The sequence below is a fragment of the Malania oleifera genome, chromosome 11, assembly GCF_029873635.1.
Source record: "Malania oleifera isolate guangnan ecotype guangnan chromosome 11, ASM2987363v1, whole genome shotgun sequence".
NCBI classification, from domain to species: domain Eukaryota; kingdom Viridiplantae; phylum Streptophyta; class Magnoliopsida; order Santalales; family Ximeniaceae; genus Malania; species Malania oleifera.
The window spans coordinates 20016182-20039569 of NC_080427.1; positions in this window are offsets into that span (position 1 = coordinate 20016182).

Sequence of the window (23388 nt, forward strand, 5' to 3'; positions counted from 1 at the left end):
GAGCTTCCATTTTTTATCACTTCATGATACATCATACACCTTTGAGCTTGTTGGTGATCTTTTGAAGCTTTGTTGGTTTTGTCTTTTTAAGTGTCCTGAAAACATCATTACTTGAACACACAGCACATTAAACCTTTCCTTCATTTGTTACCATCAAAACAAGATTTGAAAGCCTTGTTAGGCTAATAATCTCCCCCTTTTTTATGATGACAAATAAGGAGCAAAAATTGAGAAAAAACTTTTAAAACGTTCCCCCTTACGTAAGCATAGATTCAAGTAATGTTTTTATAAAGTAGTCCAAAAGTCAACAAATCCTCATAACATATTATAATATTGTATATTTATCAATATATTTATCAAAGCATTTGCATAGCTTATATACTGCATATAGTCAACATTCATAACTTATATATTTCATATAGTCAACATTCATAGTATTATTGCATTTTCAACATTCAGCTCAGCATTTTCCATTTCTCTAAACCATTCATATATTTTTGCTCTCTAAACCATCTCTCCCCCTTTGACATCATGCAAAAAGGGAAACAAAATTGTAATACAAAGAGCAAAGAACCATATAGATATGCATCAAGGTAAAAGAGTCATAATTAGTACAAACCAAAACACATCACTAAGATGTGACCTACAACAATACAATGCATCACAAAAAGAGTTGTGTTTAAGTTTACATCTTAAAAGCTAAGAAACTTAATCATCATGTCCTTCATCGTCAGCACCATTAGAGGCATCACTTGCATCATCTTCTTTCTCTTCTTCTTCATCTTCATTCTCATCATCACCATCATCTTCAGATTCTTCATTACTAGCATCCGCTTCTTCTTCTTCATCTGCTTCTTTATCTTCTTTAGATGCTTTTGCCAATGAGTCATCGCTACGGGGTATGGAGCTAGTGTCCATAGGATCACCATGAGAAGAACTACCTCATATATGCTCAATGTGCATAAGACGCTGATATAAGGAAAAGTAGTTATCCTATAGAGACTTAAGACCATCACGTATATCACGGCTGAAGAATGCGAATTTATTATAGAATGGTATGAACCAAGAAGGAGCTTTAGTTGCGAATCCTTGTGACTGAGCCTGAGGTGGAGGAGAAGGTGCAGTTGCCGCTCTTCGTTGTCTACCTCCTTTTAAGAACTACTCTTGATTACGTTTTTCATATCCCATCTGTTTGAGGGTCGTGGAGGTAAAGAGGTCATACCTAGTCCTTTTGATGAAATAAATATGATGAAGTAATGATGTTCTAATTCAAAAAAAATCATATTAAGAGCTCCCCTGTATGGAAGAGTGACTCGTGTTGCATCCATCTTAGCCCACATCCATTTCATAATAAGGCTAGCCAAATCAAGTTTCTTCCCCTTTAACAAACACCATAATACAAAGTAGTCTATATATGAGAGATGGTCATATGATCCAGCTTGTTGTAGAATGTTATTGGTGATGATCTTTTGAAGGATCTGTGCTTTCAAGTTGAGTTGCTTATATAATGGTGCATGTCCAAAATAGGTAGGTTCATTCTCCATGATTAACGGTAAAAATTCTTCCGGTGTAAAATCTTGTTGACGTATCCAAGATTAGGCAAATGTAGGGCATTCAAACTCTCCTAGAGTAATGTGGAGAATGGGAGCTAACATTTGAGGAGTGCGAGCTATTTTCTTGCCCTTGACTTCAGTTGATAAGATATTCTCCCCTTGAACCAGATTAGCATAGAATATCATGAAAAGGTTTGGAAAAAGTCCTTTAGCTTGATATACAATGAAAATTTTCCATCTTATGTTGTGGAATAATGCTAGGATTTCAGAAAACTCAGTGTTGAAGAATTGAAGATCAAGAACCTTACCGAATATAGGATCTATAGACTGAAGACGATTCGATATACATGCTTTGAATGAGGAGTTGCCAACCATTACTCAATGTTGGTATCATCTCTTCCTGAAGACAAACCACAATGTGTCATTTGTTTTGTTCCAGGCATCGTGAAGCTTTTCAAGCAAACTAGTGCCTTCTTTCAAACCCTAGAATAGGTATGATCGTGCTAAGAGACTTTGATTCAAAGGTTTTAAAGCAAGAGATTGAAGAGAATCTGGTGTTGAAACTTTAGGTGAGTAATGGGATACAGTTCAGGAGCCTGAAGTTTAGAAAAGAATAGGGTTTCGCGCGTTTAATATATAAGGAATTCGCGACTTCAGGCATCTGAAGAATAAGTTTAGTTGCCTGAGGATTTTCTGGAATGAAATTCAATAGGCAGTAGCTATTTGGTCACCTGAAATTTAGAGCTCAGGCACCTGTAGTATATGTAGTTGCCTGAATTTATCAATTCAGTCAGCCAAAGCTCTTTAATTTCTGAAATTTCCTTATGTTCTTGTTTTGAAACCTTTCTAACTTACTTCCCTTATTGTATAGTGGTTCAAGTTTCTCTTTTACACCTTTCTTTTAGTAAAAACTTATGTAATAAGCTCAAATTTTCTTTTCTTTTTTCATTTGAACATCCAACCTTCATGTATCCTACTACTTTCTGTTTTATATTTGTATGATATTCCATAATATTTAATATTAATTGAAGTTAGTATTTCATTTTTGTTACCCATATTTTCTTGCGTTCGGATGATTTATCAAGGGATGTTTCTTTTACTCTCCATATTTGTTTAGTCTTCACACCCTTTCTTTTAAATGGACATTCAAACTTTATATGTCCCTTTTTTTCTTACATTGATAGCATATGGTGCTAGTGTAGGCATTAGAAGATGTGCTAGCATAATCTTTGGATGCTTTCGAAAAATAACCCATGTAAAGATTCTTTTTCTTTTTATTTTCAACTCTATTAAATCCAATATTTTCTTTGTTTAAGGTCATCCTTTGTGAACCTATCATTTTGTCAAGGTTTTCTTTTCCTTTTGTGAAGTTGTAAATGATCTTTTCTTTATCTTTAATTTGATTTTTGAGATCATTTATCTCAAAATTTTTCTTGTTATCAACCTTCCTTAGTGATTTCTCTAATTCTTGAGATAGTTTTCTTATTTTATCCTCTAATTCATAAATATATATGTCTTCCTCATATTCCATAGAGAATAGGGATCGAAGGTTTTCTATCATCTTTTCATTCTTACTTTCTAATTTCTTGATTTTCAAGTATTTTTCTTTTTCAGCAAGATTTTTAGCTTATAATTCTTTTATTCCAGCTTCATACTTATTTTCTATTTTCTTAAGTTTTGAATCTTTATCATTTTCAGCAATCTTAATTGATTCTAGCTCCTTCATTATTCCATCGTTCTTGTTTTTCAATGATGTGTTTTGTTTAGTTACTTTGATTAGCATCTTATGTACTTTGAATAAATCTTTTTGTAATTCATCATAAGATGACATACACTCATCATTGGATTCATTTGAATAAATCACTACAAGAATTATTTAAGGATTTGGATGAGGAGTCTTTCTCATCATCCCATGCCATAAAAAAAGTATAGACAACCTCTTGGTCACTTGATTCATATTCTGAACTACTTGTACTCATGTTGTCCTAAGTAGTGGTTTTAATAACCTTTTTTGTTGGAATTGGTGTGATCCTAAGAGGGGGGGTGAATTGGGTTTTAAAATTTTTTTGGCTAATTTAAACAATTCGCCGATTCACCATAGCATCATATCCCATTCAACATGTATACGTGTATGTAAAGCGAGTTTAACAATAAAAGCAAACATACACGTGTGCAGTATCTTATTTGAATTAAATGTGTGCATGAAAATAATTTCGACATTAAATAAACATTCATACACATGCTGAAATTAAAGTACAAGAATTTAAATAATATAGAAAGAAAGACACCAGATTTGTTATCGAGGTTTAGCCAAACCAGCCTACATCCCCGCCTTTGGCTTACTCCCAAGGATTCCACTATACTTGCTCACTTAAACGGGCGAAGCAAAAACCTTTTACATCCACCCCTTACGGGGCGAGGAAAACCATAGCTCAATTACTAGGCTGAGCCAAACTAGTCTCACTTGCGGGGCTAAGACTCCCCAGTTCAATTCCGGGCTAAACCGAACCGGTCTCACTTGCGGGGCTGAGACTCCTTAGTTCAATTAACGGGCTGAACCAAATCGGTACAATAAAATCATTTTGTACATAAAATATACTTTTGAAATACAAGCAGAGATGTACAACATTAAAATCTAATATGCATTCTCATATGATTTTGAAATGAAGCTCATGTAGAATATGGGTTTTCTCTCAAAATATTTTTCAAGTAAAACTTGAGAGTTTGGAAAATGATTTTCTTTTCTAAAATGATTGACCTTTATAAAATAGAAGGAGAAGCCTCTCAAGCAAGTATATATTAAATTGATATACGCTCAAGGCTCCCTCTTGTATAACCTAAAGAAATTCTCCAACAAATGTATGTCAAGATAAGGGTAAGAGAATATTAGGGTTTTCTTCAAAATGATTGACCTTAGTAAAATTAATCTCAAGAAGGCATTCAAGCAAAATATATGAACAAGAATATTAACCCAAGCCTTCAAGACATTATTCACAACAAATTTCTCCAAAAAATATTTTTCCAAATAAAAGATTATAGGAGAAATTTAATCTTTAAAAACATGAAAAGCAGAAAGGCCTTCAAGCAATATATATATATATATATAGATAATATTATATGCTCAAGCCTCTTCAAATATAACCCCAAAAATATTTTCCCCAAAAATGGTTTTCAAAAGAAGAGAATAGGAGACATTTTAATCTTTATCACAAATGAAAGCAGAAGGCCATCAAGCAATATATATATGTATATGATATATGCTTAAGCCTCTTCACATAAAACCCCCAAGAATATTTTCTCCCAAAATGATTTTCAAATAAAAGAAGAGTAGGAGAAAAATGAGAATTTAAAGAACAAATGGGGTATAGAAGTGTGGGAGAATCAAAGAATGATAAACTAAATTAACAAAGGGATTCTCCAACAATTTTCAAGTGTTTTGGGGTTGTATTTATAGGCAAAAATCCCTTGTGGCCGTTATATAGCCGTTGGGACCTAAAAATATATTTTTATTTTAAAAGCTAGCCATTTTTCGGCCGTTGGGACACTTTCCCGAGAAGTTTGGTCGACCAAGGCTTGAAATCAATGAGTTTCAGTTGACCGTAGTGAAGGTTCGGTCGACCGGCCTCTACTTTTCTATACAGACACTATTCAGTGTTTTGGCCATAACTTTTTCTATACAACTCCAAATTAGATGTTCTTGAAATTAATAGAAATATAGGAGAAAATTCCACAAATTTCATGTTGAAAACATTTTAAGATAATGATGTTTGGTTTGAGAAAAATTTCCATCAATGAGACAGAAGAAACATAAAGGGAGTTTTTCTCTTACGGACACATTTCAATGTTTTGGCCATAACTTTTTATGTGTAACTCCAATTTGGACGTTTTTGGTATAAAACTCAAGCTATGGGAAAATGCCACAATTTTCATGTTGAACATGGTTTGATATGAGATCTAATTGAGTGAGAAAATTGTTCATTTCTAACATTTGGTCGATTGGCCGGTTGACCAACCCCTTTGAAAAATTTAGTTTTTGCCTCCTTTTAACTTTAAAACCATTTAAAAACTTTTGTATAAGTTAGGCATTTTATGAAAAGAGTTTTTCATGTTATTTGGAGGTCCTATGGTCAATCTAAGGTCAAGTAGAGCTTCAATTTTAAATCATGTAAGATGCATGCACATTCAACTCTAATTACTATTACAACTCAGAAAATAAATAAAGTCTTCATGTCTTCTGCTCCTCAATGCTCCATGGAATATGCCGAATGGTGTTCTTCTCAGTGCTCTTTACGACTTCCATTTTGCATTCATCACTTGTGCTTACAGAAATATAAACCTGTTCACACTCAATTACACAAGTGGGATACTGTGGTTTGTCATTATCAAAATAGGGATTAGACTCAAAAAGTCAACAATTTTGTTTTTCTTCTTAGACTCTTTCTTTAGTAGTGGACATTCCGGTTTTATATGTCCAGCTTTGTTGCAATTATAACATGTGGGGGTTTTATTTTTAGATTTGTTATAGCCTGACTCTAATACCAATTGAAAACCAAGGTGTAGTTCCAAGAGAGGGGGTGAATTGGATTTTAAAAATTTTCTCTTAATTCCTTTTAAGACTTCTTTTTATTTCAATTCTTGACTTGTTTGATTGATTTATCAATCACACAAGAACTTAGTTTTTTTTTTTTAATCCACAACACTATTGCTTAAACAAACAAGTAATCAATCAATCAACCAAACCAATTATCCAATCAAACACAATATTCAAACCAAGATATATAAAATACAAGATTTTAGCTTTTGTTTGTTTACAGCATTGTTGTTAATGCAATCCCTTTGATAATGAATTAGCTTTCTCAAAATGATTTTCAACAAAACATTCACACTCTTCCCAAAATTCAGAATTCAAATAAACTCTTAGTTAATTTATCTTCAGGTGTTAACCAAGTAACGTACTCCCTTATGGTTTCCGCTAAATATGGTTTAACCAACGTACTCCCTTTCGATTTCTGCAACCTAAATCAAAATTAGACTTTAAGTTTACTTGATTTCCAAATATAGGTAATATATATGATTACCAATTAAACAATCCACACAATTTATATATGCTAAAAATAAAGAACAAGGAAAAAAGAGAGTGAGATCAGGATTTTTATGAGGTTCGGCTTATCCCCAGCCTATGTCCTCGCCTTTGGAAAAACACCAAGGGATTCACTAAAATCGGTTCCTTTGCCGGGCGGAACAACACCATTTACACACTCCTTAGAGCCCACTTCTCCAAATGATGTACCCTCGTCCGGTCACTCCTTTAATTAGGCTAGAGCTCGCTTCTCTAAGCAATATCCTCACGCTTAGCCAATGATCCAAATAACCTTGAACGTCAATATGTACAAGATACAAATCAAATAGATGTGTACAAAGAATGCTTTCAAATAGAGCTGAATAGTACAATTGAAAAACTAAAATGCTTCAATTCAAAAATATCAAAGGAATGAAGCAAGAAGCTCAATGTAAATATCACCGCTTTACTTCTCTTGATAAGGATCAAAAACTTAAATCATATGCTTTAGAGAAGACTTTATATACTCAAAAATATCTTATTGATTTCACTGCATTTCAGTCAACAATTCAATAACAAGAGGGCTTTGAGAGAGAGAGAGAGTGAGTTTTGAGAGGTTATTCAATTCTTGGTGAGTTTGATTTTCATAAACCATGTATTTATAGGCTTAGAAACACTCTCATTCGTGCTGCCCAAGTTTACTTGGAGTGCCCCCCAAGTTTCTAAAAGGATTAGGGTGCAAGAAAATTAAATTTGAAATCAAGAAGTTTGAAAAATCTGGCCATTGCCGAACTTCAATTACCTGAGGTGCAACCTCAGTCGCCTGAAGTGGGTTCAGGAGCCTGAAGATACAGGGTCAGGCACCTGAAGCAACACTGCATGTTCTGATTTGTTTCAATAAATCCCCAGTCGCCTAAGGATAAAACCTTAGTCACCTGAATAGTAAAAAATCTGTTTTCTTCTCTCTTTTTCAAAGATGTTTGGCTTCCTTACTTTCTTACTTTTGAAAAATATTTTTTCGGGGTTTTTAAAATAGAGTCTCTAAGTCCATGTATATCCCTTAATGAGCTTCATGTCATTCACAATGACATTTTTACCTTTGAAGTACTTACATGAAGATTTTCCTAAAAAATATAAACAATTCTTGTTCTTTGAAAACTTCATGGTTATCTTTGAGCTTTGAGTTCATTCCATCTTCAACTGTCTTTGAGCTTCCCTTTTTGTTCACTTCATGATACATCATACACCTTTGAGCTTGTTGGTGATCTTTTGAAACTTTGTTGGTTTTGTCTTTTTAAATTTCCTAAAAACATCATTACTTGAACACACAACATATTAAACCTTTCCTTCATTTGTTACCATCAAAACAAGACTTGAAAGCCTTGTAAGGCTAACAACTTTCTTTTCCATATATTGCATTTTGAAGTTCTTAAGACCTTTGCAAACATCTTGTAGTTTAACAAACTTGTTAGCTTTACTGTGATCCCAAGAGGGGGGGTGAATTGGTATTTTTAAAATTTAACCCCTAGGTATTCCTCCTAACAGTAGTATGTTCACAACCCTATGGTCAATATAATGCGAGTAATATAAATATATCAAAAATTAAATGAAGCAGTTTAATTAACAACACATGCACCAGAAAAACAATAAAGTAAGAGTGACACACAGAAATGTTATCGAGGTTCGGCCAATTGCCTACGTCCCCGCCTTGGCTAACAAGCACAAGGATTACCACTATCACTTACTCACTTAACCGAGTGGAGCGTCACCTATACAAACCAAGTCAATTAGCACAGGGCTGACCTCAACCTTTACAACAATCCTTACCGAGCTAGATTACCGCCCCCTCAGGCCACGCCTAAAATCACTCAGATTTACAATCAAATGGTACAATATAAAAGTTCTTTCACGTAAAGAAAATTTGTACCCAAATGCATTCAATCACATACACCACAAATGATTTAATATGTAAGCTCAGTGTGGTCTAGATAGTTCAACTCTCAAAGGTATTTTCTATCAATGTAATGCGTACGTAAGAGTGTCAACAAGCAATATTTGTGTTTCAATATGTTCTCAATCAAGGTGCTCAAACAAAGATATCACTCAAGTTTCAAATATTCCAAATAGCAGAATATGTCAATCACGAATATAGTGTATATGCTTGTTTTGCAAAAGTTATGCAATCTTTGTATTCAGCAAATGATATATACTTGAATAAATATTGCCACAAAGATTAATATAACAAACACAAATATCTTTTCACAAATATATCAATATAGATTCCACAAGATATTTGAGTAGGTTTGAAAATATTTTTGCAAGCCAAAAACAAATACAAGCTTCCTAAGATATTGCAATACGAATGTAATACTCAGAAGCTTAGCAAAGTCTTCTTAGGATAGACTTATGAGAAAAGCCCTCTAAGAACACTTAGGTAATGCTCTAAAAAAAAATTGATTCAAACAATCAAACAAGGAGAGCAAACCTATCAATACAATCACTCAATCAACTTACAAAGACTTTTGGCAATAGAAGAGGGTAAGTATAAGTGGTTTAAGAGAGACTAGGAACAGTAGTGAGAGTTTTTCTTAAGAGAAAATATTTGGATTTTGTATGCTAATCAAGTTTCTAATTTTCCCAAATGAAGGGGTATATATAGACACCCCATGAATTATGACTGTTAGGGACCTATTAGGAATTATTAGGAAAGTTTAATGATATTTTAAATATTTTAACCCTGTTTAAAAATGTTAACCATGGTAAAAATTCACAGTAACCCGAGAGGTCCGGTCGACCAGAACCTTTTCGGTCGACCGAAGTTCATATGGTTTGGTTGACCAGGACACTTTTGAACTGGAGATTTGGTCGACCGAAAGTGCCTGTCCAAAGGGTAATTTTCCATTTCTCCGAGGTTCGGTCGACCAAGCCATTTTGAATTGAATGGTTCGGTCGACCAGACAATTGGGACTTCCCGAGGACCCTTGGTTGACCAGGTAGTCGCAGTACAAATTTGGTTCGGTCGACCAGGCGGTCAAATTGTTGACCTCAGGATGTTTTAGTTGACCAGGGGATTCGAACTACAATGGTTCAGTCGATCGGGGCCTTGGTCAATCGTTGACCTGGACCTGGGTTCGGTCGACCGGGATAGAATGAACTGCTAAGGTCGGTCGACCGAAAGTGCACAAAGTATACATTTCGGTCCTATTTTGATTCACAAACACCCTATTCAATGTGCCTAACATATATGAGCAAGAGTGAGTGTCCTAGGGTCATTTTTGGGTCCTTCTGAAGACATCAAAAAATGTCTGGTGTCGATCAACCGAAGGGTAAAAAACCCTACGGTCATTCTAAGGTCATTTTTAGAGTACGGTTGGTTTGAGCTTACCTATTAGATTATGCATGTGATGTGTGTGAGCTTATTACAAACCAAAGACCCTAATTACTATTGTAGACCTTTGAATAAATATGAAATACAATACAAATAGAAATTAGGTCTTCAACTTCACTTTCTCTTTGTGCATTATGATTTGTCAATTTAAGTTCCTGCATATAACTGCAAATACCCATTAGATATAATGAGTATTTGTCATAATCAAAATCGAGCGTGACCTATAAGGTCAACAAAACTCTTTAGTCATGTTGTTTGATTTACATTCAAGTTATGCAATAAGAAGATCTTTATTATTGTCATTTGAAGATTGAGATATTTACTACATTCAATTCTTTTTTCTAATTTTTCATTCTTGTTTACTAACTATTTGATTTTTAAATAATTTTCCCTTTGAACAAGAACTTTTGATTCATATATTTCACACATGCCTCAAACTTGTTTTTCAAAGCATTATATCTTTTATTAGCTTTAGCAAGTGACTTATGAATTCTAACATATTCAATTTGCAATTCTTCATAAGTAGGCATGCTCTCACTATCAAAACTATCACATGATTCAGTATCACATGCATCATTCAAACCATCACATGAATCATTACTAAGGTTATCTAATAATTTAGGAAGATATGAGTTTACCTCATCGTCGGTTAGAGCTATGAAGCATCCTTTACCTCCTTCAAGATCTGTAGAGTTTGAGTCACAAGGAGTGATCACCTTTTTCCTGTGTAGTTGCTCCAAATCTCCTTTCAAGTTCCTCCCATATCTTTTTAGCATTGTTACATGCCATAAACTCATAGAGAACATTAGAATCTAAAGCATGCAGCAAAGTGTTCATGACATCAAAATTTACTTGCATTAAGTTCCTATCCTTATCATTCAGCTCAAATTCAGATTTAGGAACATCAACACAATCAATGATTTTTACAAGCACAATATTTCCCTAATCAAAAACTTTCCAGAACCTCCATTTTAAGGCTTTAACAAATATGATCATCCTAAATTCCCATACAGCAAAATTTTTACCACAAAACACTTGAGGGTTTGTAACTAACCTTCCCTCACATGAAGGGGATGCACCAACACGAGTCATCATGATCTTTTTACTAACTAACAGTTAAGTCTAAGTAATGAGGATCTGATACAACTTGTTAGCTTTGGTGTAATCCCAATAGGGGGGTGAATTGGATATTTAAAAGTTCTTTCCTAGGTCAACCAGTCTAACAACAATATTACTCAACCTAGGGTCTGTCTATGCAATTATAAATCTAATCATTCACAATAAAACATAACACGTGCAGTAAATAAATTGCGTAAATGTAAATGGCATACACGATATGTTATCTAGGTTCAGGCAAAGTGCCTATGTCCTGGCCTTGACTCACCCGCACAAGGATTCCACTATAAGCCCACTTCATAGGTGGAGCGGCACCCAATACAATCAGGTCAATTAATGTGGTTGACCTCAACCTACAACTACAGCTTACTAGGATGGTGTACCTAACTTTCCTAACCGGGTCTAAGCCAATCATGGACTATTCAACAAGGCTAGTCTCCCTCTTCAGGCCCATGCCTGGAATACAACAAATATTCAATATAAATTTTGCGTACACAGAAATATGATTCTCAACAAGCAGATAGTAGGTCAATACAGTCCAGATAATAATGCAAGCACATATGATAGTAAATATGCTCAGTGCTTAATAATGTGTGCTAAACACTTAATCTAATGTAAATATACAGTTAAGATCTAGAGTGTATTTCCAAGCAAACTTTGAAACAAATAATCAATGTAAATCAATCACCACAAGTTTCAAAGTGTTTCAACAAGCATATTCCAAAATATCTCAAACAAGATTTTTTACAAAATAATAGCTCAAGAGATATTTGAAAGGTGTAAGCTTGTGAAAAAGTATTTTACAAATCAAAACAAGCAAGCTTGATGAGTCTTGCAACCAAGATGCAAAGACTCACTAGCTACAAGGATTTTCCCACACAAAGATTTATTGTTTAAATCGGGGGAAAAATCCTAGCAAAAACTCTCTATGAAAAATAATAAAGTAATCAACAACAAGGAGAGTTTAAGAACTTTGAATCACTCAGTAACATTCTTAGGAAGTTGGATTTCTCAAAGGAATATGAAAGAATGAGTGTATGAGCTTAGTACGTTAAAGATATGATCTTTGAAAAATAAAGGATTTTTGGCTAATCAAGTACACTAATTTGCCTCAATTTTTGCAAATGAACTCATATATATAAGGAGGGCCAAAATTATGATCGTTGGGGATATATAGGGTATTATTAAATTTGTTTTAAAATCGATTATAAAAATTAGCCCTGTTTAACCCCTCTTAATCGCGGTAAAAAAATAGCCAACCCAAGAGTTTCGAGCGCCTGTCCCTTGGTTCGATCGCCCAAACAGGCACAATAGAAAAAGTGATTTTTGAAGTTCGGGCACCTGAATTTAGGTTCGGTCTGCTGACTAAAGGCAATTTCCATTCTGTCTGAGGTTTGGTTGTCTGAACCATAGTTCAGTTTACCGAATTGTCAAGTTCGGTTGCTCGAGGGTAAAATGAATTGTAAGTTCGGGCGCCCGGGGACGATGCAAAAGTACAAGGTACAGGTTCGGTCAACCATGGACACTCAAGTCATTTTGAGTTCGGTCGCCCAAATCCAGGTCAACTTTTTTACCATTCCATAGTTTGGTCGACCGAGGCAATTTGACTTGCCAGGTTCGGTCGCCCGAAGTCTCATGATTTTAACCTAAGGTCCATTCTTTGATTTTAATTTAACCCTTGATAACATGTGAAGTATAATTGGGCTTTGTGCACTAAGTGTGAGAACCTAAGGTCTATTTAAGGTTATTCTGAGCATATTGTCCTACCATGCATGATGCAGATTATTACGGGCCATATAGTGTTACAGTCCATACTTAATTACATCCGAGAATGAAGGATATAAAAACACAATTACAAAAAAGGTACAATATTCTTCAGTCTTCTATAATATCACCATACGCCATCATGATATAGCATTCTTTTCAATTTCATGCGTAGAGTGAACTTGCATGCAAACCTTAGTGCAAACATTAGTACTAAGTGTATTTGTCATTATCAAAATGGGATATGACCAACTAGGTCAACAAGCTTCATCCTCATGAATTAAGTTAAATGGCTAATATGATTGGTATAGGTTTCAACATATATAAAAATTTAAATTTTCAAGAAACCTATGCACGAACCTTAAAGTTTAATGCTAATTGAACTTGTGCCTCTCACATTTTGAAGATCATAAGAAAAGAGGCAGTTATAGGCTTTGTACATTGAAAGAATATTGATTGTGACTTTTTGGTCCATTAAAGCCCATGCATTCAAAGCCAAGCTTAAATCATTGAAAATCTTATATATCTTGGCTAAAGAACTAGAAAATGAAAAAGACATTAAAATGAGTTGAGTGCATAACACAGGGGGAGCGTTTATCCTTCATGACTATTAAATTAAAATGCTCTCATGATCATATTTTATATGCCTCAATGAATAACAACATTGTACTGAATGCAAATCTATCCACTATTCTCTACTATTTATTTTCCTTGATGGATAGATTATTTTTTGTTAATTGATAATTGCTACCTGATCACATGCTTAGTTTAAAATACCTCCTACATGGCGAATGCAGTGGGTGTGAATTGCGTGCTAGTAGTGGATTATAGGTCGTTGCATGCCTTATATAAATATTTTATTGAGACCAACCATCTATCAGGTACAGGTTTTATGGGAAAATGATCGATTTTCAGATGGCATGCTGCCAAAATTTCGATAGGAATTTTCCCAACTTAAAACCATGCACAAAGATGATTATGTTGAAATAATTGTTAAAAAATATTTTTGAAAGGATGAGTGAAAACTAATTGAATATTAAACTTCATCCATACACAATGATTATGTACTTAGGGAGAGCTGAGCTCTAGTTGTAGAGAGAGAGAGCACAAAAGACTCATTTGCATCATGTTTTAGCAGTTTAAATATTAAGGCTCTTCAAAAAACCCTAAACATCATATCCGGTGCTAAAATATTTATGAACATATATGGATTGTTCCTGGTTATGGACATTATTGTATATCTTAATATATATTCTCTGATGCATTTTGAAGGCTCTAGGGAGACTATACTGGTTGCCATGCTTGAAATAAATCAGTTAATATCCAGTGTAGATATGTTAAAAGTTTTTAAATGGCTGCTTATACTGCTTGGCCTATTAAATCAAAGTAATTTTTTATATGTATAAGCACTTAGAAGCATCTAAGCTCAAATTCACATCGATAGGGGGAGCATAAAAAACTAAATTTCTATCATATCATGTTCGCCCACACTTTCAACTTAGATTTGTTTTTAAAATCACTGTGACATGTTCTTAATTATAATGCTTTATTGAAACTAAACTTGTAATGCCCCAAAAATAATTATTTTTTGGAAGGTGTACTGATTTTAAAAAATTAAAATTAAAATTTATTAAAAAAATTAAATTAATTAATTTAATTAGTATTATTATTAATTAAATTATATAATATATTATATTATATTATAATATAAGTAAGTTATATACATATATGTAAAGGTTTTTTGAAAGTTCAGGAAACCTGAAATTAGGATTTACAAAGAGCGTAACTCTCTCTCTCACGCCCTCGCACTCCTCCATCCTCCTCCTCAAAGCCTCATTTTCTCGACCAATATTTGGCTAATAGAAAAACTGAAGATATCACTGGGTTCCTATTTCCGCCACCAACATATCTACTAGAGCAGATTTATCGTGGGAGCGACGTAGGTATATCTCCTGGGGTAAGGCTAATTCTCACTCTTACCTCAATTTTTCTTAAATCTTAAGCTCAATTAATGAATGAAAATTGTCAGGAGATTCGTGGGGAGATTCTCTACAATCTAGCTGGAACAGTTTTTCAAATTAGAGATTCAGGGCACCAACCCTAAATCGCGGGTAAGTTTAACAATTTAGGCTTTTATAGGCTATATAGGGTATTCAAAACCTAGGGGTGTTTTAGGAAAAGTTACTCTGAGGATTGTGATGAATAATGTGGTAAAATTTGAATTTCAAGATTTTAGGGGTTTTGAATGCTGAGGGGCATAGATCAGGGTTTTATCAGGCTTTTCAGGAATCAAGTAAGAGGATTAAGTTAAGTTGAGATTTTATTAAATATGAATTGATTAAATTGTTATATATTTATTTATTTATGAGTTCAAATATTATTTTGAAAACCAAACACTCAATAAGGGTTTTACAAATCTAGGATACATGGTATGATATTTTTGAATATTATAATCACGTGGATACTTCTAGTGAGGCTTATGTCGATGCTTTGATAGTGCTGTGAAGTATAGCATGATAGGCTAGGAAGGAGAACCGGAGGGACTCTAGAGAGTAGGATCAACCACTGGTTGGTCGGGGCTATACTTTTCAACAGTTTACTTGGATGAATCCATCCTTTTCTATAGAAGGAGCAAACCCGGTCACAACTGAAGATTGGGTTCATGAAATAGAGGAACTGCTGGGTGTGTGGGAGTGCACAGAGGAGCAGAAGGTGCGGTTTGCCACCTTTAAATTGCTAAGAGAAGAGAAGAGGTGGTGGAGATTCGCAAAGATGGTTGAGGAACAGTATCCAAGGCACACATCTATCACTTGGAGCCGTTTCAGGGAGGTTTTCTTTGACAGATACTTCCCTACTACCACCTGAGAGGCGAAGGCTCAGAAGTTCCTATATCTGACCCAAGGACCCATGACTGTACACCAGTATGCGGCCAAGTTTGTGGAGCTATTTCGTTTCATTCCTCATATGGTTCTAGATGAGCCGAGGAAAGCTTGGATGTTCGAGAGAGGTCTGAGGTAGGAAATACACGCACAAGTGGTGGCGTTGTTGACTCAGAGTTTCTCTGAGCTGGTTGCTTGTCATTTTATTTTGTTCATCATTGTCCAATTCCCAAGCGTAGGAAAATTCCATTGTCAAGCATAGTAAATCTTGGAGTCCCAAGGTCATTTCCATAGGGATTCAATTGGTAAGTTTAAGAGTTCATACGTCACAAATTAATTCAGAGTGAGAGGTGTGGGGATTGATTTTAATGAATACAATTGTCACTTGATTATAACAATTTAATTAAAGGGTTAGGCTTTAGATTTCATCCTAATCTCATCATTGGTAATCAAATCTCATCTTTATAACTCAACCAACATCAATATACCTATTGAACTTGATCGGAAAATATATCGCTTGAAATGCAAAGGTTTGACAAAAATTGTTGAATAATGTCAAATGAAAATATTTTAGCAAACTTTTAGAATGTAAGAACAAAAAACATTGGTTGTGGCAAGATTTAACTTGTCTACAATCAATCAAGAAGTTTACAAAACCAAAAGTTTTTAGAAAAAGATCATTGAACATTAATCAATCTTAATCATAAAATACTTGAAGACTGAGATGAGAATTACCAATAATGGGATGTAGGACTCCACCCTTAGCCTAACTTGAAATTTAGTTGGCCATTAGAATGAAAAGAAGAAATACTTAAATTAAAAACTTCCGAATGTTTACAAGGAAATGAGAGAGAGAATACAAGAAAAATGAGGTAGCTCCCCCCTAAGGCTAACACAAGCCTCTTATTTATAGGTTGAAAAACTACTACTTCCACTCCAAAACCTAGCACAAATACCTTCACCTACCAAAATGGTAGTTGCACTTCTTCACCAACCAAAATGGTAGTTGCACTCCTTGTGTTGTTGAAATTTATTGTTTAATCTCGTCACCTTTCTTCTAACTCAAGTTTGGATGGCTAAACATTGTAATTTGGACTTTCTCTTGAAATGCAAATTTGTGGGGCTTGAAGTTTTATATGCATGTTACGTAGATGATTTACTTATTTCTGTGCACTAAGATGACGTATAAATGTTCATAAATATGCAATATTATGTACTAATCACACCCCCCCAACTTGCACATTGCTAGTCTGTAGCAATAATTTTAAAGAAAACTTCAAATAAGGTATAAAATTGGAAAATAAAGCCACTTTCGTAGGAAAACACGATTGCATTTAGCGCATGCAACAAGCCTTTAAACCCCTAGGTTCCCCCTAGTGGACGAGTTAAGTCTCGTGAGGGCTTGCAGAGATGATACCCACAAACATCATTCATGCTAACAAAAGAAAATAGCAATGACTATAGTAAAAATAAAAATAAAAATAAAAGAACAAAATAAAATAAAATAAACTACTACTACCTTAAAACAAAAAATAAAACTTAAAACAAGAACTCCTTTATCAACTTATGAATTTTAAACTAGTCCAATAAATAGAATGCTCAATTAATTAATTTACTTATAAGTAACACAAAGTTTTAGAGAAAAACTCAAATACATCAATCCAACTCTCAATGTGTAAGTGAATTTAGCCATTGAAAATAATCCAAGTTATCCAAATGCAGATGAATTTAGATCATTTTATTTTTGAGTTTTGACTTCAAGACCTTACCATGGTGTCTCTCAAAAATAAAATCTCTCATTGAAAATAGGGTAAACATCCACCCCAAGAACTCATGTGAACAAGAGTATTTGACTAGCAATTTCAAGTATAATTTACATGAATAGAAAAACGGCACAAATGGAAACAAGTCTCAAAAACTGAGTAATGAATTATAATATTGAAAAGTGGCATGTTAGTGGCACATGGTTCATTAAAATTATTCAACATTGAAACACACGGCAATTTATAGAATCAAAAAGGACTTTCATTGGTTGTAATGTATTCGGGTAAGAAGAAAAGGGAATAAAAATTGTGATGGCTTTCAATGCGGCTTAGGACACTACCCATCACCATCACAAATTCTAACCTATCCAAACACATAGTTAAACACCCAAACATAAAATGGGATTGAAGAAAACACACCATACAAGGTTGTAAACCACAATCTTTAAGAAGTTATTGCTCGAGAGGGCTACAAATGGGGCATTAAATATGACACCAACATGCTAATAATAAAGGGTATGCCCTGAGTTTTTTCTTTCTTTCTTTCTTTCTTTCTTTTTTTGTTTTTTTTGTTTTTTTTTTTTTGTTTTTTTTTTAGAATGAGCTCTTACCCAGTCCTATGTTCCTTCAACGTTTACAAGCCACTGCCAACATTGCCAACCCTTGAATAATATTTACCCACAAAAGATTTCCCTAAGCTGGCCAAGAATGGGGAAAACACTAACGGCTCAAAAACAGGGTACAAATGATATTGAAAGTTAGAAGAATTAAGGCTCGAATTTTCAAAAGGGCCTAAGATCATGTTCTATAAATTGCCACAATTCAGTATTGAATAATAATAAGGCTTAAATATATGTCACTAACAGTGGAAAATTTATGTATTGAATTAAAATTACCCCCAATTGAAAGATAGGCACAAATATGACAAGAAGGTTTAAGTCTCCACTCGATTTGTAAGGATTTCATTCACAAGCATTAATAACTCAAATATGTTTCAAATGGCTTGTAGATGTGCACGAGTGAGATGTCAAATTGATGATTAAGTATGTCTCAAAACAAAGTATTACACTAAGTCTATGAATCACATAAGAGCATACTAGAAATCAAATAGAGTTTAAATTCACTCATCAAAAAGTCTTCTCTCTTTCTCACTCTTTTTCAAAAATACAATTTTTTTTTTTTTAAATGACTGATATCTCCACACCCCCCAACTTAAATTATGCATTGCCCTCAATGTATATAGATGAAATACGAAGAACAGATTAGGGAGAGTAAGGAGAAGGTATCACCTTGAGAATGAGTCTACGACATATTTTTAATTAATGGGTTAGAAAATAGATAAAACACCAAAATCAAAGTAAATGTCTGGGCTGCGCACGCCGGTAATCTTATCTTGACAACAGATTTGAGAAACTAGGAAAGAATGCCTTTATTTGATGGGGTTTTTCTCTGGCCTTCCAAACCTGAATGATCTACCTGCAACCAACACAGATAGTAGGATAAGAAGACAGATTATCTGCCCTTTCAAAAAAAAAAGTCTAGAAAATGAGATGTAAAGGTGCTTATAAATGGAAGTGAATGCATAAGGGTTAGGCACTCAAGACATTAGTTTGATCTTGCACTCCAAAATTTCCTAACTTCTTTTAAAGACTCTCAATCATCCATATGGCAGGATCATCATCCAACCCAATTCCGGATCTGAGTGCGGCACCAAATGTGACGACCAGTCCTAATGAGCTACTAAGATATATCCCTCGTCTATCTTATTTTTCACCTCAGCTCCAAGGTGATGTGATGAAAACTGAAATGGTAATGGCCACAATGTCTGATACAAGTGCAGCTTCCCATGCGATTTCTCTGAGTGCTCAGGTGGTCACTTCGATATCTCATTTGACCCAACGTCTGTAGAATCGAAACACTATTGTGAACCGCCTCCAAAATGAGATTGCCTTTCTACAGCAGAAATTCCGAGAAGACCTACAAAAAGTAAAAGACTTGCGACAAGAAAATAAAGAGCTGAAGCGAGAGGTCAATGAGCTGAGGAGGCTGGTGGAAAATTTCTCCAACGATCTTGGGCCTAGGGTAGCAGGGCTGGAGGAAAGTTGGGAGCATTTCCAGCAAGAACATAAACGGCTCAAGGCCATGGTGCAAGGAAAGGGCAAGACCTCCTACTTTTCAACTTGAGGGGGGAGGCATGATAGAGATTTGGTCCAAGGGTCTTTTCTTCTTTTCTTTTCTTTTTTTTTTTTTTTTTTTCTTCTTTTTTTTTTTTGAAAAAATAGACCAAGTACCACTTTGTGTAAACCTCTCCCCCCAACTTGAAATGTACATTGTCCTTATTGTCCAAAGTGATGGCATGATGCAAGCCTGCGAAAAGGGGTTAAAAAGAACACAGGAGAACAAGAATGATTAAAAGAAAAATAAGAAAAAAAAATAAAGATACAAGAACATAAAAATAAAATAAAGAAAGTGAAATATATACAAGACTACGAGACTAAATGTAGTCTAAGTTGAGGGGAAGTCCTGGTAAACAGGATCCACCAATTCCTCTCTAGTGTTAACACAAGGGAAATCTTCCAAAAATGGTTTTAGACGTTGCCCATTTACCTTGAAAACATTACCATCTTTGGGATTTTCAATATCCACAGTGCCATGAGGGTAAACCACCCTTACTATGTAAGGACCTGTCCAACGGGATCTTAGCTTACCTGGAAACAAGTGAAGCCTAGAATTGTACAGTAAGACCTTTTGGTTAGGTTCAAATTGTCTCCTCATAATATGTTCATCATGAAAACCCTTTACCTTCTCTTTATAAATTCTAGAGTTCTCATAAGCATCTCTTCTTAATTCTTCAAGTTCATTTAACTGCAAACAACAATGGTCACTAACTATTCCAAGATTGGAATTCAAAGTTTTAATGGCCTAGTAGGCTCTATGTTCCATTTCCACAGGTAAATGTCAAGCCTTACCATAAACTAGCCTATAAGGAGACATACCCAAAATGGTTTTGAAAGCAGTGCGGTATGCCCAAAGCGCACCAACCAATCTCAAAGACCAGTCTTTACGGTTCGGGTTTACCATTTTTTCAAGGATAATTTTAATCTCCCTATTAGCCAATTCTGCTTGCCCATTAAGTTTGCGGGTGATAGGCTGTTGAAACTTTATGGGCGATACCATATTTTTTCATTAAAGTTTCAAAAGATCTATTACAAAAATGTAAGCCACCATCACTAATGATTGCTTTAGGAATCCCAAAACGAGATAAAACATTTTCTTTTGAAAACTTGATCACCACTTTGTGATCGTTAGTTCTCATTGGAATAGCCTCTACCCATTTGGATACATAGTCCACCGCTAAAAGAATGTACAGATAGCCAAAGGATGAGGGGAAAGGACCCATAAAATCGATGCCCCAACAATCAAAATTTTCAATAATCAAAATAGGGTTTAAGGGCATCATATTTCTATATGTGATCCCTCCTAACCTTTGACATCTATCACACCATTTGCAAAATTCATGAACGTCTTTAAAAAGAGTAGGCCAGTAAAAACCACTTTATAAAATTTTTGCGGTGGTTTTTCTTGAAGAGAAATGCCCACCACAGGCTCCACTATGACAGAACGAGATGACACTTTGAGTCTCTTCATTTGGCACACATCTTCTCAAAATCTGGTTTGGACAATATTTAAACAAGTATGGATCATCATAAAAGACATGTTTGACCTCAACCAGAAATTTTTTCCTATCTTGGGCATTCTAATGTGATGGAAGTTGCCCAGGCATGAGATAGTTAACAATGTCGGCGTACCAAGGTAGGTTCGCCACAAGGAATAGTTGTTCATCCAAGAAACTATCTCTAATAGGGATGTGCTGTAGAGGGTTATCAAATACCAGTCAGGACAAGTGATCAGCCACAACATTTTCAACTCCTTTCTTGTCTTTAATAATTAAATCAAATTCTTGAAGGAGCAAGATCCACCAGATGAGCCTTGGCTTAGCATCCTGCTTAGAGAGCAGATACTTGAGCGCAGGATGATCTATAAAAACAACAATAGGTGAACCAATGAGATATGACCAAAACTTGTCCAATGCAAAAACTATTGCTAGTAACTCCTTTTCTGTGGTGGTGTAATTCATTTGTGCAGCATTAAGAGTTCTACTAGCATAGTACACCACACAAGGTTTATTATCTCTCCTCTACCCTAGCACCGCTCCAATGGCATAATCACTTGCATCGCACATAAGTTCAAAAGGCATGTTCCAATCTGGTGGTTGCATTATAGGTAGAGAAATTAACATTTTTTTCAGTTTTCAAAATGCCGCTTCACATGCATTTGTCCACTCGAATGGAACATCCTTAGTAAGAAGGTTGCATAAAGGACGTGCAATGGCACTGAAATCTTTTATAAACCTTCTATAAAAACCTGCATGTCCAAGAAAGGACTGCACGTCCTTGATGCAAGTTGGTGTAGGAAAATTTGAAATAATTTCTACCTTGGACTTGTCTACTTCTATCCCCTTAGCAGAAACAATGTGGCCCGACACAATACCTTATGTCACCATAAAGTGACATTTTTCCTAATTTAAGACAAGATTTTTCTCCTCACATCTAGTGAGGACACAACCTAAATTTCCCAGGAATCCCTCAAATGAGTCACCAAATAAAGAGAAGTCATCCATGAAGACTTCCACAATTTCCTCAACCATGTCACTGAAGATACCCATCATGCCCCATTGAAAAGTTCCCGGTGCATTACACAATCCAAAGGGCATTCTTCTGTAAGCAAATGTGCCAAAAGGACAAGTGAATGTAGTTTTTTCTTGGTCCTCTAAGGCAATCTCGATCTGATTGTAACCAAAATACCCATCCAAAAAATAGTAGAAAGAGTGATCAGCCACTCTCTCTAGGACCTGGTCCAAAAACAGAAGTGGGAAATGATCCTTCCTAGTGTAAGAGTTCAATTTTCTATAATCAATGCACACAAGCCAACCCGTTTGAATACGAGTTGGAATTGACTCATCATTCTCATCGACAATCACAGTCACTCTCAACTTCTTCGGTACCACTTGAGTGGGACTAAGCCACTTGCTATCAGCGATGGGGTAAATGATACCCGCATCCAAAAGCTTTAGGACTTCCTTCCTAACTACCTCCGTCATAATAGGGTTCAATCTACGCTGTGGTTAGAGAGAAGGTTTGGCATCTTCCTTAAAGTAAATCCTATGTGTGCAAACCAAGGGACTAATACCTTTTATATTAGCTATGCTCCACCCTATAGCGCTCCTATGGAATCTTAACAAGTCTAACAATTTGGCCTCTTGGGCTTCCTCTAAGGTAGAGGAGATCATCACATGGTAAGTCTCTCCCTTACCCAGAAAAGAATATTTTAAATGTGATGGCAATGGTTTTAGCTCAGGCTTGGGTGGTTGGACATGAGATGGTAAAATTTTAGTCTCAAAAGAAGTTAACTCCTCAAATTTAGGAGTCCAACCATGAACTTCAAAGACCTCAACTATATTGAGAAGAGAGCGGAAGTGCTCCGCTTCGAGGTTCTCAACACAGTCATCCTCTACAACATTCACCAAGCATGCTTCAAGAGGGTCATCACAAGAGAAGGCATCCAAGTTTTCTTGCAAAATAACATCAATGCTATTAGCTTCAAACACATCACCATCATCCCCAACTTGCTTCATGACATTAAAAATGTTATGTTTAGAAGTCATGTTCCCAAATGAGATTTTCATTAAACCATTCCTACATTGGATGTTAGCATTGCTCCTAGCAAGGAATGGTCTACCAAGGATAATGGGGATGTGGGAATTTTTGGTCACCACTTCTTGAGTATCCAATACCTCAAAATCAAC